Source organism: Amblyomma maculatum, chromosome 3, assembly GCF_055883805.1.
Source record: "Amblyomma maculatum isolate TAMU_Amacu chromosome 3, ASM5588380v1, whole genome shotgun sequence".
Lineage (NCBI taxonomy): Eukaryota > Metazoa > Arthropoda > Arachnida > Ixodida > Ixodidae > Amblyomma > Amblyomma maculatum.
In genome coordinates, this window is record NC_139346.1 from 136,598,265 (window position 1) to 136,620,708 (window position 22,444).

A 22,444-nucleotide genomic window follows, 5' to 3' on the forward strand; every position below is an offset into this window, starting at 1 on the left:
ATAGTCTACGGGAAGACTGGCTGCTCGCTTACGGGAGCGGACATGCCGCAGGGGTATATCTGGCGAACCTAGGCTTGAACATTGGAACGGGAGAGACGAGGAATAGGGTCTATCAACAAATCAGTATACGAGTGAAATAGACGGGGAAAATACTCCGCTTTACCCAAGACGGCCTCATTTATCATGCAGAGGACGTTAATATCATAATGGAGTCGGCACTATAAGTAAACAATGGGACAGTCAGAAATAATACCGGTAAGTTCTTCCAGGAGACGAAATATCTGAGAAACGCTAAAGGATGAGTTCATCCCTATATCGACGACGCGTGGTTGTTTTTTCTTCTACTTTCTAACCAATTATTTGCACGATTAAATTCTTACTTAACTTTGATATGGTTACCTTTGAGTCAGTGGCCGTTGGCTCCCTTCGACTGTAACTCTACAGACGGTGTACAATTGGTACATCAATCAAAAATAATAAGTAGGCGGCGCAAGATAACTGGCATAAGTATAACATGCTGATAACAAAGCATGTTCTATGAACAACGTTATAAACGGTAAAGACGAATCTGTACATGCACAGGTAAAAATAGCATGAACTAAGCACCAACATACAAGGGCCACGTAGTTTTCATAAGTATACCTAACGGAGCTAGGCAAGGAGTTCTATACAAAATCTGTACATAAGCCGAAGTAATCGGGAAGATAATGAGAGAAGCGGTAGTGGAGAAGAATTGGATTTTCAGCCGGCAATCAAGGAGGAGGTAGACAAACCTTTAGAACCAACGCAAACAGGGAAGGTAGCAGACGACGATCAGGAAAGACTGTCGCAAGAGCAGGTCTCTTAAAGGATCGAGTGCGGGAAGATTACGTTAGGAAAACTGGCTACCATATGCATACGCAATGTCTTGTGACCTCGAGCGTACCGATATATTGGAAGAACGCATACGTTAGCTTAATCATTAGAAAATGATCACCAAGGACTCGAAAACCTATAGACTCATTGGATATTGCCGCTGCTTACAAAATATCTATCAAGACAACAACTTATAAAATCAGGACACGCTTACACTTGAACCAACCACATGATCAGGCAGGCTTTCATAAAGGCTACTCGACAGCGCGCCATACTCCTTTCTATGCATTAGGGAACAGATAAATGCGCAAAACATAATCGACCGATATACATATACAGTCTCCAAAGCTTGCAAGGAGGCATAATTCAGTCGACAGTCAGTAGCCAACAGTCACGCAGGCTCTGCGGAACCAGGGTATAAGTCATATTTAAAAGTTCGATACCTATATAACGGCTGCATAAATAACAGCCCTCCATAAAGGAAGCAATAAAATCCCAATAACTATAGTGCTAGGGAAACACGGGGCCACGTGTGCTGTACACCGCCTGTCTATAGGACGCACTGAGACCTGTTTGGGAAAAGTCGGGAGTTAACGCAGAATGCCTTGGTATTTTGCGATTAGCTCAGGACTGTGCCTTAATTGTTAAGCAACTTGGAGAGCAATTTGCAAAGCAGGATTAGTGACCTGCAGATGCAAACCAGAAAGGTGGGTCTGTCTAAAGATTAATGTGCACAGTAAACTACAGGAATTTTCAACCGTCTCGCGAGAGAACAGTTTACGATAAGTAGCAAGGCAGCGGAAGTAAGGGAATGCCGGGTATGGACTGACCGCAGGTTCTGACAAAGAGAGTGAAATTGTAAGAAAAGAACAATTAAAGTGAAGCGCATTTGGCTGCCGCTCTGATATCATGAATGACAGTTTGCGAGCCCCCTTCAAAAGGAAAGTATATATAACGGCTGCACTTCACCGGTACTCAGCTATGCGGCTTTAACGTGGAGGCTAACAAAAGGGTTCTACTTGACTTCAGGACAATGTCCAAGCTTAAAAGAAAGGAAGAGAAAAAAGTGGGCCAGGGAACAAACTCGGGCTGTTGGCATTCTAGCCGAAATGAACAAAAACACGGCCAGGACATCTAAGGCCGATAGTCGATGGTTCCATTAAGGGTAATGGAACGGATTCTAAGGGGAGGTGAGCGTAGCAGGGGGCGGCAGAAAATTACCTGGGTGGATGAGGTTGAGTTTTGGGCGACAAGAGGGTCGCAGCTGGCACAGGTTGCGTTAATTGGAGAAATAAGGGACAGGCAGTGGGTGCAGTCAAGGCTCCTCTGCTGGTGGTGGTGATAGCTGTTATCGCGGCCATCCGAGCAGCCGAGAACAGTGCATAGTGCATACGAATGACTTCAGACGTACCGACACGCTTACTGGCTGCGTGCTGTCTCCCACCCCGCAAGACACTGCGTGCCACGAGTAGGTGCCGCGAAAAGCCGACCTCTGGCATACAGGAAGGAGAGCTGCACGCTGGACACTTCACTTGGCCGAGAACTGCCGCTCCCTCTCGTCCTTCCCTAGAGAGGAATTGATGCGTTCCTTTCCTTTCATCGCTACACATAGTACAAACAGTGCTGCAGTACGTGCCCATAGCTTGCTGTAGTCTGGCGCCTCGTTTACCGCCTCTGGTGAATAGGAATTTCTAACACCGTGGCAAAGGACTCCGCGCAAATGCTCGAACAGAGCACAATGCCGAACGCGCAACAATGCCTGGCGCGCTTAAGATGAACCATTTCGTGTAAGCTTCAAGAATGCAGAGGGGACGAGCATTCTAGGAGATAGAGCGATACGACAATGGAGCGTATAAGCGCACTTCTCTCAACCCTGAGGAGAGAGAGAGAGAGAGAGAACTAATGTGTGAACCTAACAGCCACTCAATGCACGCATGCAATACGAGTTTCCGACATGTGACTGCGCCGGTTGTCACTCACTCTGCAGCGTCACGCTGCTGTGGCATCAACTTATTACTATATTTTATACTACAAACCGTAACGGCATCAGGAAACGCACGGAGAACACCTGCTAAGCTGCGAGGACCAGCCTGGGGACATTACATAGCGTCAAGCGAAGTTCCAAGTGCGCGTTTATATAGAAAATCCCACCCTTCTGCAAGATCATTTCAGACAGGAAAACCACGCTAACAGCCGCCCTCCTCTTCTTGCCTTGAGGAAAGAAGTCCGAAGAACACGTGGTTCAAATAAGAACCCCCATTCATGAGAGAGTGTAGCTTCGTATCAGTTATCAGTGCCACGGTGCTCGCTGCCCTCTCCCTATTATACATTTTGCAAAAGCACGCTACTAGAGCTTACCAAGTTTTCGCCTCTTGCACTGGCCGAAGTGAAAGTGCAACAAGATGGCGGCGGTCATGAGTAACTGGAATATATACGGCAGGTGGAAGCTCTTTCGGGAAAGAGCTTATTTGTTTTGGAAGCTTCAGGTGCAAAACTGGGCTACAAATGCCCTAACCGGTAACGTACAGGCATGGTAAAAAGAAAAAAAGAAAAAAGCTTCAAGAGAACAATGCCTGCATCCACCATTTCAGTACCGCATATTTTGTCGGCTCCCGCCGACAGAAAGTGATGTCTTCCGGCGAATACGTAATTAGAGGCAGCGGTGTCAATGCCATTCTGTCGCAACATTGGCCGTTCACCGCTCTGAAACCCGACATCCACGCACCACGGCACGACCGCGCATACAGTCGCCGATGAAGCGCTATGAGGGGTCGTGTTATACACGCTGCCAGGCCACAAACACAAGCTCGAGCAGTTCTGTGCGCGCCTGCGCGCGAACAACGGCTCGCCCTTGTGGGGCCTCGAGAACTGCAGCCACACGTGCCCCCCTGTGCACGGTCTGCTCAGGCATCAGCGTTCGCTGTGTGGTGCACGAGCAAGGCTTCATCACCACCACTCTTCACTCCACCGGGCAGGGACTGCTTTGTTCGCAAACACGCGCCGTGAATTGCGCTCATATGAAAACCAGATCCAGCCGCCCACAACACACAACGACGGATCAATAAAGCCCAGACAAGACCCGGCGAAAGGGTTCGCAGTTTCGGAGCCTGAAAGAAAAATAGAAATGAAAACAATGAAACTTAAAGTATTGCGCTTATCTTCGCTTAATACGTTAATGGCGAAAGCCCTTTCTCCTTCTATTCTTGCTCTTCCGTCTACCTCTTCCCTTCTTTCTCTATCTTGCGTGTTTGTGTACTCGTTATGCCTCGCCGGGGTGGTGCAGTGGTAAGACGCCCGACTACTGTGCCGGAGTACCCGGGCTTGGACCCGACCTCGGCGGCTGCGTTTCGATGGAGGCGAAACGAAGAGGCGTCGTGTGCTGTGCGATGTCAGCGCACGTTAAAGATTTCCAGGTGGTCGAAATTACACCGTAGCCCTCCACCACGGCTCCTCTTTCTCTCCACTTTCACTCCCACCTTCCTCCCTTCCTTTACGGCGCGGTTGAGGTGTCCACAGAAAACAAGTGAGACAGTTACCGCGCCTTTCCCTTCCTATAAATCAATCTGTAGGTGTTCACAGAAATCAAGTGAGACAGTTACCCCGCCTTTTCCTTCCTATAAATAAATCAGTTTAACCAATTATAAATCAGTGTACTCGCTATAATTGTATTACTTTCTTCGTCGTCAGAACCTAGTGGGACGTCCTTACCGGGGAAGTTGTTGACGTCAGCACTTATTGAGACCTCGCGGAATCTCGAACAATATCGCTGAAACATAACATCTCGCAGAATCTCGCGGACACATCTCACAGACGCTAGATATTCACCATGAGCCCAAAAACACTTTCGCCCCACAAGTGAGACTTTTGGCGTTATCCTCGACAAAGAAACCCCTTTTCTCCAACTGTCACAGCAGCCATTGCGCAGGACACATGCAGATTACAGGCCCAAGCAGTTGCCAGTTCCCTGCGCCCTCGGACCCCTTCCTTCCAGCAGGCGAACGTTATTTTTTACTTCAAAGGGAGTTTTAGCATAAAGTGCAGCACCTGGCGCCGCGCACGCGCCGTGACAGCTCGCGGTATGCGCGTCAAACGGTAACGCGAGGCGGAGCACGCCGTGCTAAAACCCTGCAATTTGCAGAATACCACAGCGACGACGTCGTGCAGTTCGAAGATTCCCTGCACACGCAAAGCTGTGATATGGACTCTCCGTGCATGCGCGCATCGTGCCGGGCAGGGTCCCCAGAATATACTACTTCTAGGGATGCGGGGAAAAAGGCGCTTCAGAAAGCATTTCACTTTCAATCTAGACCAAAGGCGTCGTCTCCATTCCCTCGAAGGCCCATTGACCAATCAGCATTCTTCTCTATCGGCCAACAAAGCCGGACTTTCTGCCACAGAAGAACCGAAGATTCTTAACGTCATGTCATTAAATAAATGAAAGAGATGCGTTGCCAGAGAATTCCTCGAAGTTCCCGAAAGGTGTCTATCCGAAATTAAAAGCGCGACCAACGCACAAGTAAACAAAGAACTCAGGCAAGGAGGACGTGCCCTGACTGAAGCGACGACGAAAAATGAAGGAAGGGTGGAACACAGAGGCAACCTGCAGATCTTCGGAGATGGCAGGTGTCGGTCGCGAAGGTTTCCGTAGTGAACGGCCAACCATGTATGTTTCGTGCGCGGGAAGCTGCGTGCCTTATAAACGCGTATCCAATGGCCACGGTTGAAGATGTCTGCTGAACACTATATGAAAATGTCGAACCTAGAAGACTATAGACTGCGGTATGCACTCTACACAGCTAACGTGGTACGTCGTACAAGAACTTTACTCTCCAGAGATTGGGGTGCGCCTCTTCCGCAGGACAACCGCTCGTCATTCCCGCCGTGCGTTGTCTACGTGCAAGCCAGACGAAGCCTGTTTACTTTGGACTACATGATGAACTATACAGTCCCCGAAAGCCACGCCAGTATCCAGTTTCTCTCTGACGTACAGTGCTGACGAGACAGTCTGAAGAGCTCTACCGATGGACAACCTCAAGCTGGCGATCCCAGCCGCTGCTCGGGCCTCCCAAGGCGAGACAGTCGTCTTTCTTCCGACCACGAAACAAGCGGAGAAGTGAAGTCTCCTCTATCCTCGCGAAAGAAATGCTCTGCACCGCCGCCACCACCGCGGCCACACAAACAAAAAGAATGTATTCGAGTAGGGCATGAAATACGAGCTCGCCGCTCTCGGAACGCGCGAAAGCAAGGAATTTCAGAGAACTCTGCGTGCAAGCACGGCGGCTGTAGACACGGCTCCTCACAGAGACAACACGGCCGCCTCGAAGAGGGAACGCGATGAACAGCTGCAGTTTGCATGGCAGGGTGCTCGGATGGTTCCACGAAGTCCCGACGGGACACCGCCTGCTGCGCCCCCTGTCAGGGCTCTATCCCGCCACTCTCGTACCGTCGAGGCGAATCACGAGTTGCATCAAGCGCCGAAATTGGTAAACGTTCCCCATAACTGTATGAAGCGGGCTTCTCAACACGAAAAAGGAAGGTATAAGACATCGCGGCCACCTTAGCACAATATAATAAAAAATTACATGAGTTCAACGCTGCTGAACCAAATATTGAGCGAAAGCATTAGCTGCAGGAGACCGAGCGTTCTTCTCCTTCTTCTTCCCCAGCCCACATTTAAAGCCCCGTTTTAACCAAGCCGTATGAAAGTGCCTTAGTGGCCTATAGGGTCAACGTGAATGCCAGGGTCCTAGCAGGCTGATTCTGACATAACCGTCCCATGCGAAACGAGATACCAAAGTTGACAGCTCCTGCCAACTGAGCCACAGCTTCAACCGCGCCACGCCGACCGCTTGAGTTGGGACTCTGGAGCCCATCTCTCGCTTTTGTGTCACGTGGAGTGTGACGTCACAGCGCCACATGGGTGAGACGTGGCTACCACCGCGTTACGCCGACCGCTTGAGTTGGTAGCCCAGCTCTCACCCTAGTATCACGTGGGGTGTGACGACATAGCGTCACGTAGGTAAGACGTACGTGGCTACTGCCGCGCAACGCTGAAGGCTCGAAACCTGGAGTAGTATTGCTTTCGCAATAAAAGTGGGGAGGGGGGAAGAGATGATATACGCATAGAACGAGCACCAGTCCTGAGCATTTTATTGGGGCGCTCTTCACAAGATTACGAGAAGCGATCACACATCATCAGTGTATGTGCAAAGAGACGAGGTCTCATCCCGACACCTCAACGGACTCCGCGATTTCACGCCAACAGGGCCCCAGTGTAAGGATTTGTTTACAACACGCGTGTTACGCTGCCCTTTTTTCAGATGACGACGCTGCTGGGACACAGCAACCCCGCGGTGAGGAAAGAGGATGAAAGGGACGAAAAGGGGCAAAAAATGGCCAGAGTAAATATAGCGGAGCCCACGGGCAATTCGAGGACTGTCGGAGGGGTGCAGTGGTAACGAAAGGGAATCCAGAGAAAACGGTAGGTACTGACAAAACCCAGTATGACCACTAAGACAGCCCCAATGGACAAATTTGGCTGCTGTTGCTGGTGGCGACGACGATGCACAGTAGGCGACCGTTAATTAAGACCGCTGTGATGGACTCACATGTAGATTCCGCCAAAGAGCGAACAAGAAGCGCCGCCATTGACGAAGCGCCCTTTCGGAACATGCTGTAGACAAAAGCGCAGGTACTTCAAGGCGCATGTGCGGCGGGTCTTCTATATAAGAGAAGCCAATGTGCGCATGCCGCCCAGATGCCGCAACCTGACCCGAATCCCCGAGTCGTGTAAACGTCCGCTCGCTTCCATATGCTAATTTTCGTTTCAATGATCTTCGAAACCGGCTAGTGAGACGTTGCGGAAACGCCTCCTTTCGCTGTCGAAGGCATTCGACTGCCGCACTGCCGACATGCAGTGTTCTTGAAGACGGCGCAGCTAAGAAAAAGAATTAACCGTGGTCGCGAGTACAACGCCCTGCAATCTAGACGACTCAGGCTGTGCGAGCAACCCTTAACGTCGTGATATAGGGACTCTCATTTCGACGTCGGCGTCGAATATGTGCTCTTGAGTGCAAGAGTGCGACAGAACGAGACGGTTGCTGCAAGCCGTGCCATCAGCTTTAGCCTCGCTCTCTTGTCCGCACTATAGGCGGTCAACGAGGCATCTTATCTGTAGGCATCGTGTAATAGTGCGCGAAGCCGCTCTGCCGAGGCAATCTTCGGGGCAAGCGCTCTTAACAAGCGCACTGCCGTTGCTGCGCGAGGGCGGAGTGCGCTATACGCTGCTCCGCTATTATTCCCAGCGCCGAGGGTCGGCTGCGCCACATGCATGCGAGACGCAGATATGTGGGTCGACGTCGAAATTCCAGGCTACGAAAGGCCGCACGGCGATGCTTCGACCGAAGCACTCCGCGAGCTGTGGCGAAAACGACCGCGAACTGCGCACCGCTCGAGCAGTGCAACGCCATGTTGGTCTAGAGGAAGACAGACTGAGGCAAAATGCCCACTACAAGGAAGGAGCCTCTCAGGAATGCAGCGCTGGACACTGGCGACAGTCACATCGAGACAAGACTGCACTGTGAAACAGCGAGACCTTTCTCGGTGACAGCACGACCCGATCCGGAGTATTGGTAGGCCCGAGCAAGGCGCTTTCGGCAGCGTCCAATAACGTAAACCCTTTTCAGGAGGAATTGTGCACCTCAGTATATATCGCTTACCTAAAAGCCGAACGCCCGACAACATGCCTGGGGCATGCCAAGGAGTTCCAAACCAGGACGTATACACACAGTAACAAGATCGGCACAGCTTAGCCATTAACGACGAGTGTCTGAGAGAGGAGAAAGAGCTCCTCTCGCTGCATCACCCGCTCAAATCTAGGAAACATGTAGTCTTTGTCAAAAGTTTAAGAGCCCAGGAGGTTTGCATAGTGGTGCTGCTTTAGCGTTCATTGTATTTCTGATTTTACCGTCGGGAGATTTGCAACACTGGGAATGCATTTTGAGCCACACGGTGTGGCTCAGCGTCAAACTCCCTGCGCTCAAACTCCCTGCGCTCTAAACTGTTGGCCAAAGGTTGTACACGAAGCGAACGCTGCCACTTTCGCCTCCTCCCCGCCTAGTTTGACAAAGATGAAGCCAGCGCCAAACTCGCCGCGCACGAGGGTAGCCAAACCCGCTCCTCCCCAAAACGGCTTCACTACAGCGCTGCACTCTAGCAGCGCGTGGTGTTTGCAGCCACGCAGCGGGAGAAGGCTGCTTGCCGCTCGCTACAAGCGCCGTAATAAAGAAGTCTGGGACGCAGCCGCGGGGTCAAAGAGGCCAAACTAGGTCTCCTCAAAATGAGAGGGCATAATGCCGTCGCGGACGGACAGCGAGGTCCATGGCGTCACAACGCTAGCAAGGTCGCGCACATATATTCCCACACTTCCCAAGCCGACGTAGTCATCGCTTTCTCTCAACGCGAGCATTCCAGCTGTGCGCGTATATATAGCGCGTATAATGGGCCCCGAAAATCGGCCCCGTTATCCGGGAGGCCCTCTTTGTCGGCCCCGTGGTGAAAGGCGCAAGCGCACGCACCGTCGTAGCGCACGCCGGCACCGCTGCAGGTAAGGAGCTTTTTTTCTTTTTCGTCCCGCGAGTTTCGAGGTTCCTTAGCCCTGTTTCAGCGCGAACAGCCGCAGTTCTCGTCTGCTAGGCAGAGAATATGCGATAAAAAATAAAAGAAAAAGAAAACGAGAGGGATTGCGATGCACAAATCATCGTCTCTCCTAGGCTTCAGCGCCTGCTTTGGGATGCAGGCGCTGAAGCCTAGGAGAATTCCAATTTCACGCAGAATGCGACGTTTTGCTTCACTTTGACCTGTATAACTCGCTTATAGGCCGCCGAAGAGACAGGAAGATGCATTCAAGCTTCATCGTCCGCCATTTTGGCGTGTATGAAGAACGTCTAATCAGCTTATCACCACTTACAGCCGCTGGAGATGGGCGCTGTACGAATCTCGAAACGGATGCCTAAACATTCGCGCCGGTGTTACTGAAGCGGGAGACGCGAAAAAAAAAAAAAAAAAAAAGCGGCACTGAACAGTGCACTGACGGCTAGCGGAGATACGTTCACAGTGAGGAGGAGACTGGGATCGACGTCGGGACAAAAACGGACGCACGCGCGCGGAGAGGACGCAGGAGACATTCCCTGCTGCGAATTAGAGACGCCTAGCACTTTCGCAAGAGTTGCGAAATTGAGGAGCCCGACCCGCCCAAGACAAATACATCCTTGTCCGGCCCGAGCCTGAAGCAGACGGTTTCCGAGCAGCCCAAGTCTGGCCCGCTGGCCAGGCCAGGTACGGGATTTCTAGCTGGTCCGAGCACGCGCAAAGCTTCGCCCTCTGCACAATGGTATTCTTTGGGACAGTTGCGTGTGTTTCCATGCGTGGGGCAATCTTCAACTTAGGGATGAAGTTCGTCAGCTCGGGTACGCCAACCGCTCAAGTAAAGGATGGAACCGCGATCACCTATTCGCGTTAACAGTCGCGCGTTTACGCCTCTGTCGGACACGTCCACGGGCCCACTAAACGGATTTGATACCTACCGCACTACGCGAGCTGCCAAAAGCACATCCTCGTTCTGTTCTTCACTGCCAGGAGTGAGCGACAAACGCGCAAAGGACGACAGCCAGCGTCGCGAGAGAACGCAACGAGCGCCTTCCTGCACGCCGCGCAAGGGTCCGGACGACGGCCGACCAAGTGATCGGCCTCCGGTTTCGTCACCGACGCCGCGAAGCTCCACCAGTGTCTACGAACGATGGTGCGTTTTTATAATGTGCCCGCTGCCGCTCCGAGCGTCGACACATCGGAGCTAACGGACAGGGTCCGTATTCCGAGTTTGCGTCGTTTTCAGGGGTGTCGTTTTCTCCCTGATCTCGAGTCATATATCTGATTGGTGGAGACGAATGTCAATTCGACTTCCGGTTGCGGCGTTTCCACCAATCTGATGGGGGCGAACTCGGGAGAAACGAACATGTATACCTGTAAAAACACACAAGCATTCCAACGCAACTTGACAAATGAAGTTAAATTGGTTCACAGGAAGGGAAAGGCGCAGTAACTGTCACACTTGCTCTGTGGACACCCGAACCGCGCCGTAAGGGAAGGGAGGAAGGTGGGAATGAAAGTGGAAAGAGAGAAAGAGGAGCCGTAGTGGAGGGCTACGGAGTAATTTCGACCACCTGGGGATCTTTAACGTGCGCTGACATCGCACAGCACACGACGCCTCTTCGTTTCGCCTCCATCGAAACGCAGCCGCCAAGGTCGGGTTCGAGTCGACTTCGGCATCCTGAGACCGCTCTCCTATAGCTCCAGTATAACCCGGGCTATGCGTTTCGACAGGGGCGAGAAGCAAGGCCTCCGTGCGCTGTGCGATGTCAGTGCATGTTAAAGATTCTTAATGGTAAAAAAGTGGCCAGTTGGTTAATTCATCATATTTAGACACTTGTGTCTACAAAGGGTAGCACACGTCTAAAAAAAAAAAAATGCTTCCCAGGTGGTTTACTATGTAGCCCCACACTACAGCACCTCTTTCGCTTTCGCTCCCAGCTTCCTCCCTTACGTTACCGCGCGGTTTAGGTCTCGCCAGAAAAGTACGACAGATACTGCGTTTTTATATTCCAGCAAACCAAATTAGCCGGCTTTTGACGGCCTATCCAATTCAGTATTCGTCCAGTAACCTTCTGGAGATGGCTGGCCATGTCACGTTCTCGGTGGTGACGCTTGGGCCTACTGGGCCAACAACTAAAAAGCCTACCTTTCGTCACAGCTGCACAGGTGTGTGTGCGTGCTCCAGCGCCGCGGTTCCCAAAAGATGGCGGAGGACTCCTCAAGCCATGCAGCTCTTTCCTCGGCCTCCTGCACAGAAATGTGGAATATATACACGACTGGAAATAATGAACGCCGGTCAATCGCATCACGTGAGCGGCGATTAATCATGATAAATGCACAATTAACTCTTCTTTTAACCGACTTACGGATCACCAGCACATTGCTCGCCCGCGTAGAGACTGCGGAGTACACTGGCAATGAAACGCTGCCTCGCAAGAATGCTGAAAAAAATATCCGCCAGCCCCGCCGGGGTGGTGCAGTGGTAGGACGCCCGACTACTGTGCCGGAGTACCCAGGTTCGTACCCGACCAAGGCGGCTGCGTTTCGATGGAGGCGAAACAAAGAGGCGTCCGTGTGCTGTGCGATGTCAGCGCACGTTAAAGATCCCCAGGTGGTCGAAATTACTCCGCAGCCCTCCACTACGGCTCCTCTTTCTCTCTTTCCACTTTCACTCCCACCTTCCTCCCTTCCCTTACGGTTGCGGTGTCCACAGAAAACAAGTGAGACAGATACAGCGCCTTTCCCTTCCTGTGAACCAACCAAACAACCAGTTGTATACAGAAGGCTGCACTCGCCTACTTAATTCGCATATGTTCGAAATTCAGAAATTCGAAAAAAAATTTTTCAAGTGTCTGCCTTATCTCAGAAATTCGAAAATATAATCATTTTTTACGCAAAACGTTTATTTCGATTAACAATCCTGAGTAATCCTATTTACTGTGGCTTTATTTCAGACTTCTTAAGTGCAGGATTTAAGGCGAAATCACAGTCACACGTAGTAAAGCATCAAACATTTGACATCGACGCCGGTCACATTTCCCTCCACGTGTGGCGGTTTTATCACGACACTGCGGAACTCTTTTATGCGCTCTTCTCACAGAATCGTGGAAGACTGGCGACTATTTCCGAAGACAGACAGAACAGCACGTGCACAGGAAAAGTTTAGAGTTGATGCAGACATTTACAGAAAAATTTTACAAGAGTTTTCACAAAAAGGCGCTCTCATGCACCGCGAAGGACATATCAGTTAATATGTCGTACCTCAATAATATCGACATTCTGGTTCCGAGGAAAAAGTGCTCATTAGCGAGCCACTCGTGAAAACTAGCTGCGAGAAAAACAAAAAACACTAAATAGGGGCACACGTAAACTCCCCCCCCCCCCCCCCCCCCCCTAAGGAGAGTATGACGCGATATCATTAATGGATCCCGCCTGCAGCTCCTGTCTCGCAGATGCTCGTTCGCGCACACGCAATTCGTTACTCGCTTATAATCACTCATCTCTTATTCGGTGACTAATATTCTCACAAACTCTGTGCGTTTGGTTGCTTACTATTAAGACAAAAGCAGGCTGCTATTATCCACTTCGTAAAACAACGAGGGCAAAGAAACGAACAGACGCAAACGACAATCAGAAAAGGCAGAGCGCGTTCACTCCAGCAAGCCGCCGGCACAAACATTCGTGGTTTAACCTAGTCAGACCGATGACACCCCGTGAAAGATGTTTGAATTACCCGCGCCAGGATAAGCGGAATGTGACGTCACAATCTGGGGGGGGGGGGGGGCAATCAAGAGTAAGGCGCACATTGTCCAAGACTCGATTCGGCTCTGAAGCAGGCACGAGAGTTTTAGCGTTAAAAGATGCGATCCGCCGAATTCGCATAGCCATACTCTGGGTGCGAGCTGTCTGGCCATGCAACAAACTTCAACAGCGATAATTGAGTGGATTAGCTCTCGTTAAATGGTGAGCAAATGAGCACAGCAGTTCCCAGACTGGTCCAAGGCTGTATGAACACCCGTAGCGGCAGCTATGCACTTGCTTCTTGGTCGGAGTCAGATGAACGCAACAAAAGGGCAGCCGCGAATGTCTGTGCCAAACTGCCAACTGACGGGAAGCGATCTTCGTCGCAGGCCGTCGATAACGGTTGGCCCACATATATCGAAGGCCGTTACATGACGAAGTTCGAGATGCCGGCGCGTCTACGCCGCGATCATAGCAATCAAGCTCGGTTATGGACCAGGCATCGGCAGTTGTCCAGCGCGTTGCTCCTACGCGCTGTTTCTCGCCGAGGCAACACTGCGCGCGGCCTTTCAGAGCGGCCATTGCGGGCGAACATTCCAGGGACAGAAAAGCAGGCGTCTGCGTAGTGAACAATGGCCGTCTCGGGTTAGGGCCATCCCCAGATTGCAGCCCGTTATACGCTCAACTCGGTCAGGGTGGCGGCGTATACTCACACTCCACTTGCCGCTACTATTACGGCCGCCTCGCGTAGTACAAAGTGGTCGCTACTCTCGCCTTCGCCGCCCCCCATTGACGAGAAGTGGCGATGGCCGACCCCTCGATCCGACGCTTCGCACTCTACAGAAGCTCCGACCGCAGCGGCCTAAACGCCGCCTTTTTCCGGCCAGACCGAAGTGGGCCCGCACTCTGCCGCACTGGCACACAATGGAGGGAAATAGCGGCGGCGGCGGCAAGAGGGCCGTCAAAGGGGAGCGCGGCGTTTTTCTGCGCGCCCGGGTCGTCGCACACTTCGTTGGATGGCAGCGAAACGGGGCCGGCGGCGAGTGCCAACAACGAGTGCTCGGACCGCGGCGCGTGCGTGGAGCGCGGATTTGACAGACGGCGTATGCGCAAAGAGCTTCCCTTTAATGGGGGCTCTGAATAGAGACGTCGAGGAGGCGCGCAAAGAGGGCGGCAGATAAATTACGGACGCGAAGGGAGAGTTTAGTGAGGCGAGTGAGGGGATGCCCTTCCTTCCATTTCAGCAAACTGCTAAAGAGGTGCGAGTCTTTTTTTTTTTTTCTTCTTTCATCGCACGCGAGCATCTGCTAGAGTGGAGAACGAGGGGTGTCTTCTGGCTTTCTTTTCTACTTTTTTTCCGTGCTTTAGGCTGGAGCAAAAGTGCGCAGTCGGTAAGCGATTACGAAAGAGACAGTTTCACAGCCGAGGAGCTCTCAAACAAGCAAGGAATGAAGTGATCGGAACTTTGGAGGAAAGCGGCGGAAAATTCGAAGATTGGAGAACCCGCAGTCCGTTGGAGTCAGCGAAAGGCCGAATAAAAGCCGAAGCGTCAATGAGAGGACGGACTGTGTAGATACTGAAACACAAAATATATAAATAAATACTTTCGCCGAGCCTTCTTTACGGTGTCTAATAAAAAAAAAATAAAAAAAAAACAGCAGCAGAGCCCAAGGTCGATTCAGCCCGAAGAGATAATAGCATATTATGCAACGGTTTGATACCTTAGTTTCGTAATGCGATTCGTGCGTCCAAGACCAGAACGCTCGCCAGCAGGCAGGTATAACCACAAAAGTTTACCGGATGCGGCTATCCGAGAGAAAAAAGAAAAAAAAAAGTGGCCTTCTACTTTGCTCGAAATGTCAGAGCATGCATGGGAACGTGCGTGCGTCCTCAGCTAGCAACATTCATGTGCAACATTTTTTTTTCTTTTTTTCCTGAGGAGAAGCATCCAGTAAACATGTGTAGCCGATGGTGTTGCCTTCTCTTCTCAGCGAGCAGTTAACAGCAGCCACGTTTCAAACTCGTCAGTTAGGAGCTGCTGCTTATACTGTTGGCTGCCGTATTTCCCGGCCGTATATGCTACTTCACAGTCTCCATAACACGTCCGTGCTGTAATGGCTCGCCCTTCACGTCAAATTCAAAAAGGGGCGCATTTCAGAACCAGAGAGAGAGAGAGAGAGTGTGTGTGTGTGTGTGTGTGTGTGTGTGTGTGTGTGTGTGTGTGTGTGTGTGTGTGTGTGTGTGTGTGTGTGTGTGTGTGTGTGTGTGTGTGTGTGTGCGTGCGTGCGTGCGTGCGTGCGTGCGTGCGTGCGTGCGTGCGTGCGTGCGTGCGTGCGTGCGTGCGTGCTCTGCTTCTCACTGCTGGTATATTCCTAAGCAATTACAGACGGTACGTTTTTCAGTTCCCCCGTGGTGTAATGCGCCTTTTAGGCAAGATCCTGGGGTGCTTTTGAGCAAAAAAATCTCTGTTTAGGCACTTCAATACAAACAAAACACAAGGAATGTTCGTATTTTTGCTTGATTTCAGCAAACAGTTGCAACCATCACAAACGGCCGACTAGCAGCAGCCTGGTGCATCGACGCAACGTGGGCTGCCCAGAGACCAAGGGATCGATGCGAGACGCTTCCCTGAGCGTCGGCTCTTCGACATCCCACGCGTAGGCTCACGCGATCACGGCTGGAGAGCGGAACGTGCAGGGGCCAGGAGTGAGAAATAAAGGCGTGGGTTAACAGGAGCCGCAAGCAGTACACGCCACAGAGCGACTGCAGCTGAGTTCACGAAAAGCAAAATTATCGTTACGTCTAATGGTGTTAAAATACAAAAGGACTGCACTTTGTTCGTCTAATGTGCGCCCTGGTTAACAATACTGGCGCGCCCTAGTTTTCTTTTTATTCTTCGGGAAAAAAGAAATAAAAACTCATGGCCGAGAAGAAAAATTAGGGCAAGCGTCGAATCCACAAAACCTTACACAGTGTCCGTCGGCAGCTCTGCCACCCATTGCAGCAGAGCGCGGGACATGCTCTTTAATCCGATGTTATATTGAGCCATCCGCAGAGCTTTCAAGTTTGCAATCAAGTTTCAAGTTTTAAGTGTGAAATCAGCAAAGAAGGACGGCAGACAAAGTTTCTTCAGTGACCCTCGTAGATTATTCAGAGGCACGCTCATTACGCCCCGACGCCTGCAGGTGGCAGGCAATATACAGCTGGAGATCAAGATCAAAAGTTAAAAGTGCTGCCAATGAGATCTGCCTTTGCTTCACTGCATATTCTCCCTGCATTGCGGCGAACACACACACAAAGGCAGCGGCCGCCGTTGCATGAACGCCGGCATGGGCGCTTGAGACGGATGGACACTGTCGAATACGCGGTTCTATATGCTGCCACCGAAGTTTTTTTCTTTTTGTGTTCTATTCTCAGAATCGGTGGTCCTGGCAATTAAGCGCGGTATATTTCGTCGGTGGATACTTCTACACCACCAGCCGTCCAGCCTTTTGGTAAGCCAGTCTCGGTCGTTTTCGCCAACACTTCTGGGAGAGATCGGAGGGGCTTGCCAAACCGCAGCACGCGCAAAGCCTCGGCCACTATACTAGCATCAATCGGTTCGTATATGTCAACCACGGATTGAATTTTCGCGGCGCACAAATAAGAAGTAACAACAGCCATCCCTAGAATGAAAGGCGATGGGAGAAACAGCTCGAAGCCAAGCTACTCGGATCGACAGATACCCGACCATGCATCGCTCGCGGGCATCGCAGCAGCTGTAGGGGCGCCTGAGACGCCGAGAAGCCCCGACGCCACGCCCGTACAGCAGCAGCAGCAGCAGCAGCAGCAGCATCGCCAGACCGCGCAGACGCAGCGACGAGACGCGCCGTGGGAGACTGCTGCCCGCCGCCTCTTCGATCGGGGCGCAGATGCGAGGCACGCGACGACGACGCACGGCCACAAAACGGCCGCTTTCCCGGATAAAGCAGACAGAGAGAAAAAAAAAAGAAAAAAAAAAAAAGACCGCCAGCCGCCAGCGCGAACCCTCGATCCGCAGGGTATAGAAACAGCGCCGTGCCCTGATGAGAGTGTTCGCCGGCGTCCCCGACAGAATTGGCAGTCTTCACGTGTGGTTGCGTGTTAGGCCCGTGCCATAGTTCATATACAGGCACTATACCGCTGCCTTCCAGAAATAGTGGGCTTCTGCACCCCTCGTGTGACGTCGCGCACCCTGCCCGCTTGACCATACTAATGGTCTTAGAGCACAAGGCTGCCGAAGTGAAGGCTGCCAAGAAGCGTGTCCCCTTCTTGTGATTATCTTTTGGAACTGTATAAGGATACAGAAATTAGGCGGCTATAATAATAACCGTTGCCTTAGGACCTCTCCACCCCTCCCTTGCCCGGTTCACCGAGTCATATGCCATGAATTCTGAGAAGTCTCAAAAAGCGCCGGCAGCCAAGTTGCTGCAGCTTCAGGCATTTTTAATACACTATAGTGAACCTTCAAATCGAAGTGTTGATGTCATAATTTATTAAAATTCCTATATAACTACCTAGTCATGCCCAGCTCATTTTAAGATTATTTATGTTAGCGGTTGGCTCCATAGAAAGCGTGGGATTGAATAGAACGGTTCTGATGGCATTTGGGAATATTTTTTTTTTTTAGTTTTTCTGTTAGGCAAATTGTTTTTTCTTGTAAATAATCGGGTGACATTTTTTCGACAAACTCTTCTCTTAACCAAAGTAATTTTGTAAATATAAAAAATGAAAGAAATGTCATTGCACGCTACTGATAAGCATTTCCCCTTTGCAATTTCTAGGACTGAATGCGTTTTTCGGGTGATTCTATTAAAACATTCAGGGACCTTTTCCCAGCCGTGGATTTCAATAAAGAACTGGTTGCTTTGTCCGCGCGTTTACAGTAACACTTGGCCAAAATCCAGAAATATAGATGAAGGAGCCGCGAACAATCGATATTTTATTAATATAAAAGCTGTATTAATTACAACAAGCTATATTAATTAGTATAGCTTGTTGTACCTGCTTCATTATTTCCCCTGTCACGCCCTGTCAATGTAAGGTGCTACTTTATTGGGGACACTTAAGCTCGTCCTTTAAGGGTATATACGACGCGAGAGCGCAAGCTACCAGCCCACATAGTATAAGTCACGCTTCAACCTAGCCGTATGAACCTGCCTGCGTGTCGTAGGGAACGAGAATGCAAACGGTTCTCGCAGGCTGATTCTGATATCACCCTCCCATATGAAAGGAGCGACCCGAGTCGGCAGCTCCCGCCCCTGACGTAGAGGTAACGTGAATTCCAATGCCATGGCAGGCTGATTTTTTTCATGAGGAGACCGTAGCTACGCCTGTTCACGGCGTAGCTGCGGCCATCCGAAGTCTCGCTTTGGCTTTAAGAGTATTGTTTTCGCAATAAAACTTCATCCAGTCATAGATCATGACCCTCATTTAATGTCTCCTTTTCACTACTACAGTGGTAATATTAGTGGTTACACATTCAGCGCCTTGCCTGCCCCAAACCGTAGGTTTACACGCTGCTTCAAGGGTAGCTGCCGATCCACGGCTGAGATTGCCCGGTTGTCCGGCGCCTCCCGCTCATTGCGCTCCGTGACAGTTCCACGCGCACGCTTTCACCGACGCCATGCCTCCAGTGCATTTTAGGCGACCTTTGCACCCGAGCCGTCAGCGAGGTCGCGTGATCGAATGCCTGCCGCCACATGGCCAGAGGGGCTCCCGCCGCCCGGTGGCCCGCCACACGTGTAGGCCGCGACGTCCGGAGAAGATGCACGGCGCCCAAAATGTGGGTCGGCGGTGAGCACAGAGCGTATAGCGTGCAGCCGGGCTTCCGGTCTGTCCTTCCGGGGAGAGCTTCCGGCGCGGAGTCGTCGGCTCGCAGTTTCCCACGCCCGCCTCGTTACTTATTTCACGTGTCTCGGGTACAGCCTCCTGGCCGTTGGCGTGCGGGCACCGAGAATGCTGCGACAGCCAAATTCGTGATAGCCTTTACATGACGGCGGGCGTGGCTGCAATCCCGCAGATTTGCAGACTAAATTTATCGCTGCATAGGCCTATGTTAAATGCGTTTCTCCGTGACGACGGGGACTGCGAGTCAGCGGCCAAATGTGAGGAAATTGAAGGGATCGTTATGAGACATAGGCAAGGGAGCCAACAGACATTGACCCACAGGATACCATCGGGGCTTGCTTTCTGTGCGCGTGTGTGTTGGTCATTGCAAAATAATAATTTAATCACGTAGATAATCGATAAGAAAGTAGAATCCTCGCCTTAAGAGTAGGCGCGAAAGCGGCCGAACGAGCTATATATATATATATATATATATGCTATATCGCGTAAAACTACTACATGCCGCCGGTAACATCCGAATCCACGACCATCCGAACGGACAACGCGAGCGCTTGGGAACATTCCTGCGCACAGTTGAATATTTAAAGCGATCATTACGAGGGTAATTAACTGGTATCCACTAATTATTCAAGTAGGCGGACGAAAAAAAAAATACCAACTCCTGATATGAACACATGCGCTTTATTCTACCAATTTAATACCATAAAAGTATCTGAAGTGTATAATGTTAGGCTGGCTGAAAGATATAAGAAGGATATAAAAAAAATGTCAGTTACTTACGTGACACGGCGCGCACCTTTCGTTAAATGTACAATTTTACTCTAGCAGACAAGGTGAATTGTGGCATATTCCAACATGCCGCACAATGTACGGTATACATATAGCTTAGCAAAACACGTTGCCCCGTATTTTGAACAAGTTTCATGCTGCAAAAGTTGATTTATCTCGAGCATGCCGCAAAGGTATACAGGACGTATGTGCTGCTTTTTAGACTTCACCATGCTTTCTATATCTCTTTCGTTCCATGAGGTGTTCACCTGTCTTGAATAACCGAAGACCTATTTTTCTATTAATTGTGTATTTTGTTTGTTTGTTTTTTTTTTGTTATCATTTTTGCGTGCGCTTCATTTCCTTGTTTGTTTGTTTTTCTCTGTAATGATGCGCCAGCCATTTTTGACAACAACCACTGTTTGCATTTCGCGATGTTTCTTGTGTAGGTAATTTGAATGTTGCCTGCAATGAAGGGGCCGAGCCGCATGCCAAGCCCCAATTTCTGGCTTTTTTCCTTCGACCCTCAACATGTATACATGGGAAATAAATTGGAATTGAAAAAAAAAATTGAACAATAAAGCTCCTTAACTACAAAGCTCAATCGGGAGTTCGAAGGCGAGGTAAAACAAATGCCATATCAGCTTTTCAATTAAAACTTTTTTTTTAAAGCACTGCACTGTAAAAAACTCAGGTGCATTTCTCTTAATGCAATATAGAAACGCAGCGCATCAGATGCGCAGAAAGCTCGGCAGAAACGAACGCAGTGTTCGCCGATGACGCATGGCAATGACTACAGTATATGGCGTGCAGTTCGAACACTCACTGCAACGCATCAGAAGCGTACCTATATACACGTGCCATTCCTGCAAAGCATCCTTGCATCTTACATGCGCTCAGTTTCGGTTTTGAGCGGGAAAAAAAAAGGCCAAATTTCATCGCGCGGCACTTCCTCATCATCATCATCAGCCGGACTACACCCACTGCAGGGCGAAGGTCTCTCAAATTACTCCAACTAACCCGGTCCTGTGCTAGCTGCGTGCATCCACTTGACCCCCTGCGAACTTGTTAACTTAATCCTCTCATCTAATTTTCTGCCACCCCCTGCTAGGCTTCCCTCCCCTTGGAATCCAATTAGTTATTCTTAGAGACCATCGGTTATCCTCTCTTCGCACAACATTTCCTGCCCATGCCCATTTTTTCCTCTTGATTTCCACTACAATGTCATTAACTCTGAGTTATTTTTCTGATCCACTCTGCGCGCTTCTATATCTCTTGACGTTACACCGACTATACAGAATATATAGATATCTATTCTATATAGAATAGATATTAGTACGGCATAGCATTACCCATTGCACAGAACTTCTACTAGAACTAGTAATATAAATAAAATTTTGAAGCCTAATTGGTACGCTTACTTCATTGGTTATTACAAGAGATTTCAAAGCAAACTACATTTGCCGTACAGCTGACACTTTGTTCGTCAAAATATTTTTTCTTCATCTCATGAACTCTCTTTTCAAATGAATTCCTGAAAGCGTTATCCGAAGCACCCGGTGTGAGCGCCTAGCTGTAAAGGCAGTCGGAATTTCGAAAGGTTGCCCAATGAACGACAAGGCACTAGGGGGCGGATCCAAAGGAGATAGATACCACACATTACACGCGTGCATTCCGAGGACAGTGCGGTCCAGGGAAGGAACAAACACCTACGCATAGATGCAGGTATATCCCGTTCAGTAAATGGGGGCTTGAAAGTCAATATGCAGAAGACTAAGGTAATGTTCAACAGCCTCGGAAGGAACAGTAGTTTACGTTAGGTAGCGAAGCACTGGAAGTAGTAGGCGAATACGCGTCTAGTTATGAGGGGTAGCAACCGCAGATACGGACCATGAAAAGGAAATAACAAGAAGAATATGATTGGGATGGAGCAAATTTGGCAAACACCGGCAGATTATGACCATAGGCTGATTGGTATCGCTCAAGAGGAAAGTATACAACAGTTCATTTATTTATTTATTTATAATACCCTCAGGGTACAGTTGTACGTTACAGAGGGGAGGGGCGCATACAGGATATATATATATATATATAAAACAGAAGGTTAACAAAAGCGTACAAATCTGAAAAACAAAGCAAATAAAAAAGAACAAGGTACATGTGCAATTTAGGAAATTTAGGAAAACGGCATAGGTGTTAAAAACAACAATATAAAAATATAATAAGCAACAGTATACAATGATGTTATGCAAATAACCATACAGTAAGTTCTAAAACTAGGCAAAAACTAGCTGCATCTTACCTGTACTCACCTATAGGGCTGAAACGTGGAGGCTAACCAAGAGGGTTCTACTTAAGTTGAGGACAACGCAGAGGGCTATGGAACGAAAAATGGTAGGTGTAACGTTAACAGATAGGAAAGCGTGCAGAGTGGGTCAGAGAAATAACTCAAGTTACTGACATTCTAGTGGAAATCAAAAAGAAGAAATGGGCATGGACAGGACATGTATTGCGAAGAGAGGTTAACCGATGGTCTCTAAGATTAACCAATTGGATTCCAAGG

General features: G+C 49.9%; 1 protein-coding gene across 1 annotated transcript in view; it reads right to left on the minus strand.

Moving 5' to 3' along the window:
• LOC146196159 (uncharacterized) overlaps window positions 1-22,444 on the minus strand; it is a 136,886-nt gene that overhangs the window by 64,555 nt on the left and 49,887 nt on the right. Inside the window, exon 2 of the mRNA XM_084598102.1 lies at window positions 11,651-11,751. The gene's annotated coding sequence lies outside the window, so the exon portion shown is untranslated. The remainder of the gene's footprint in view (window positions 1-11,650; window positions 11,752-22,444) is intronic.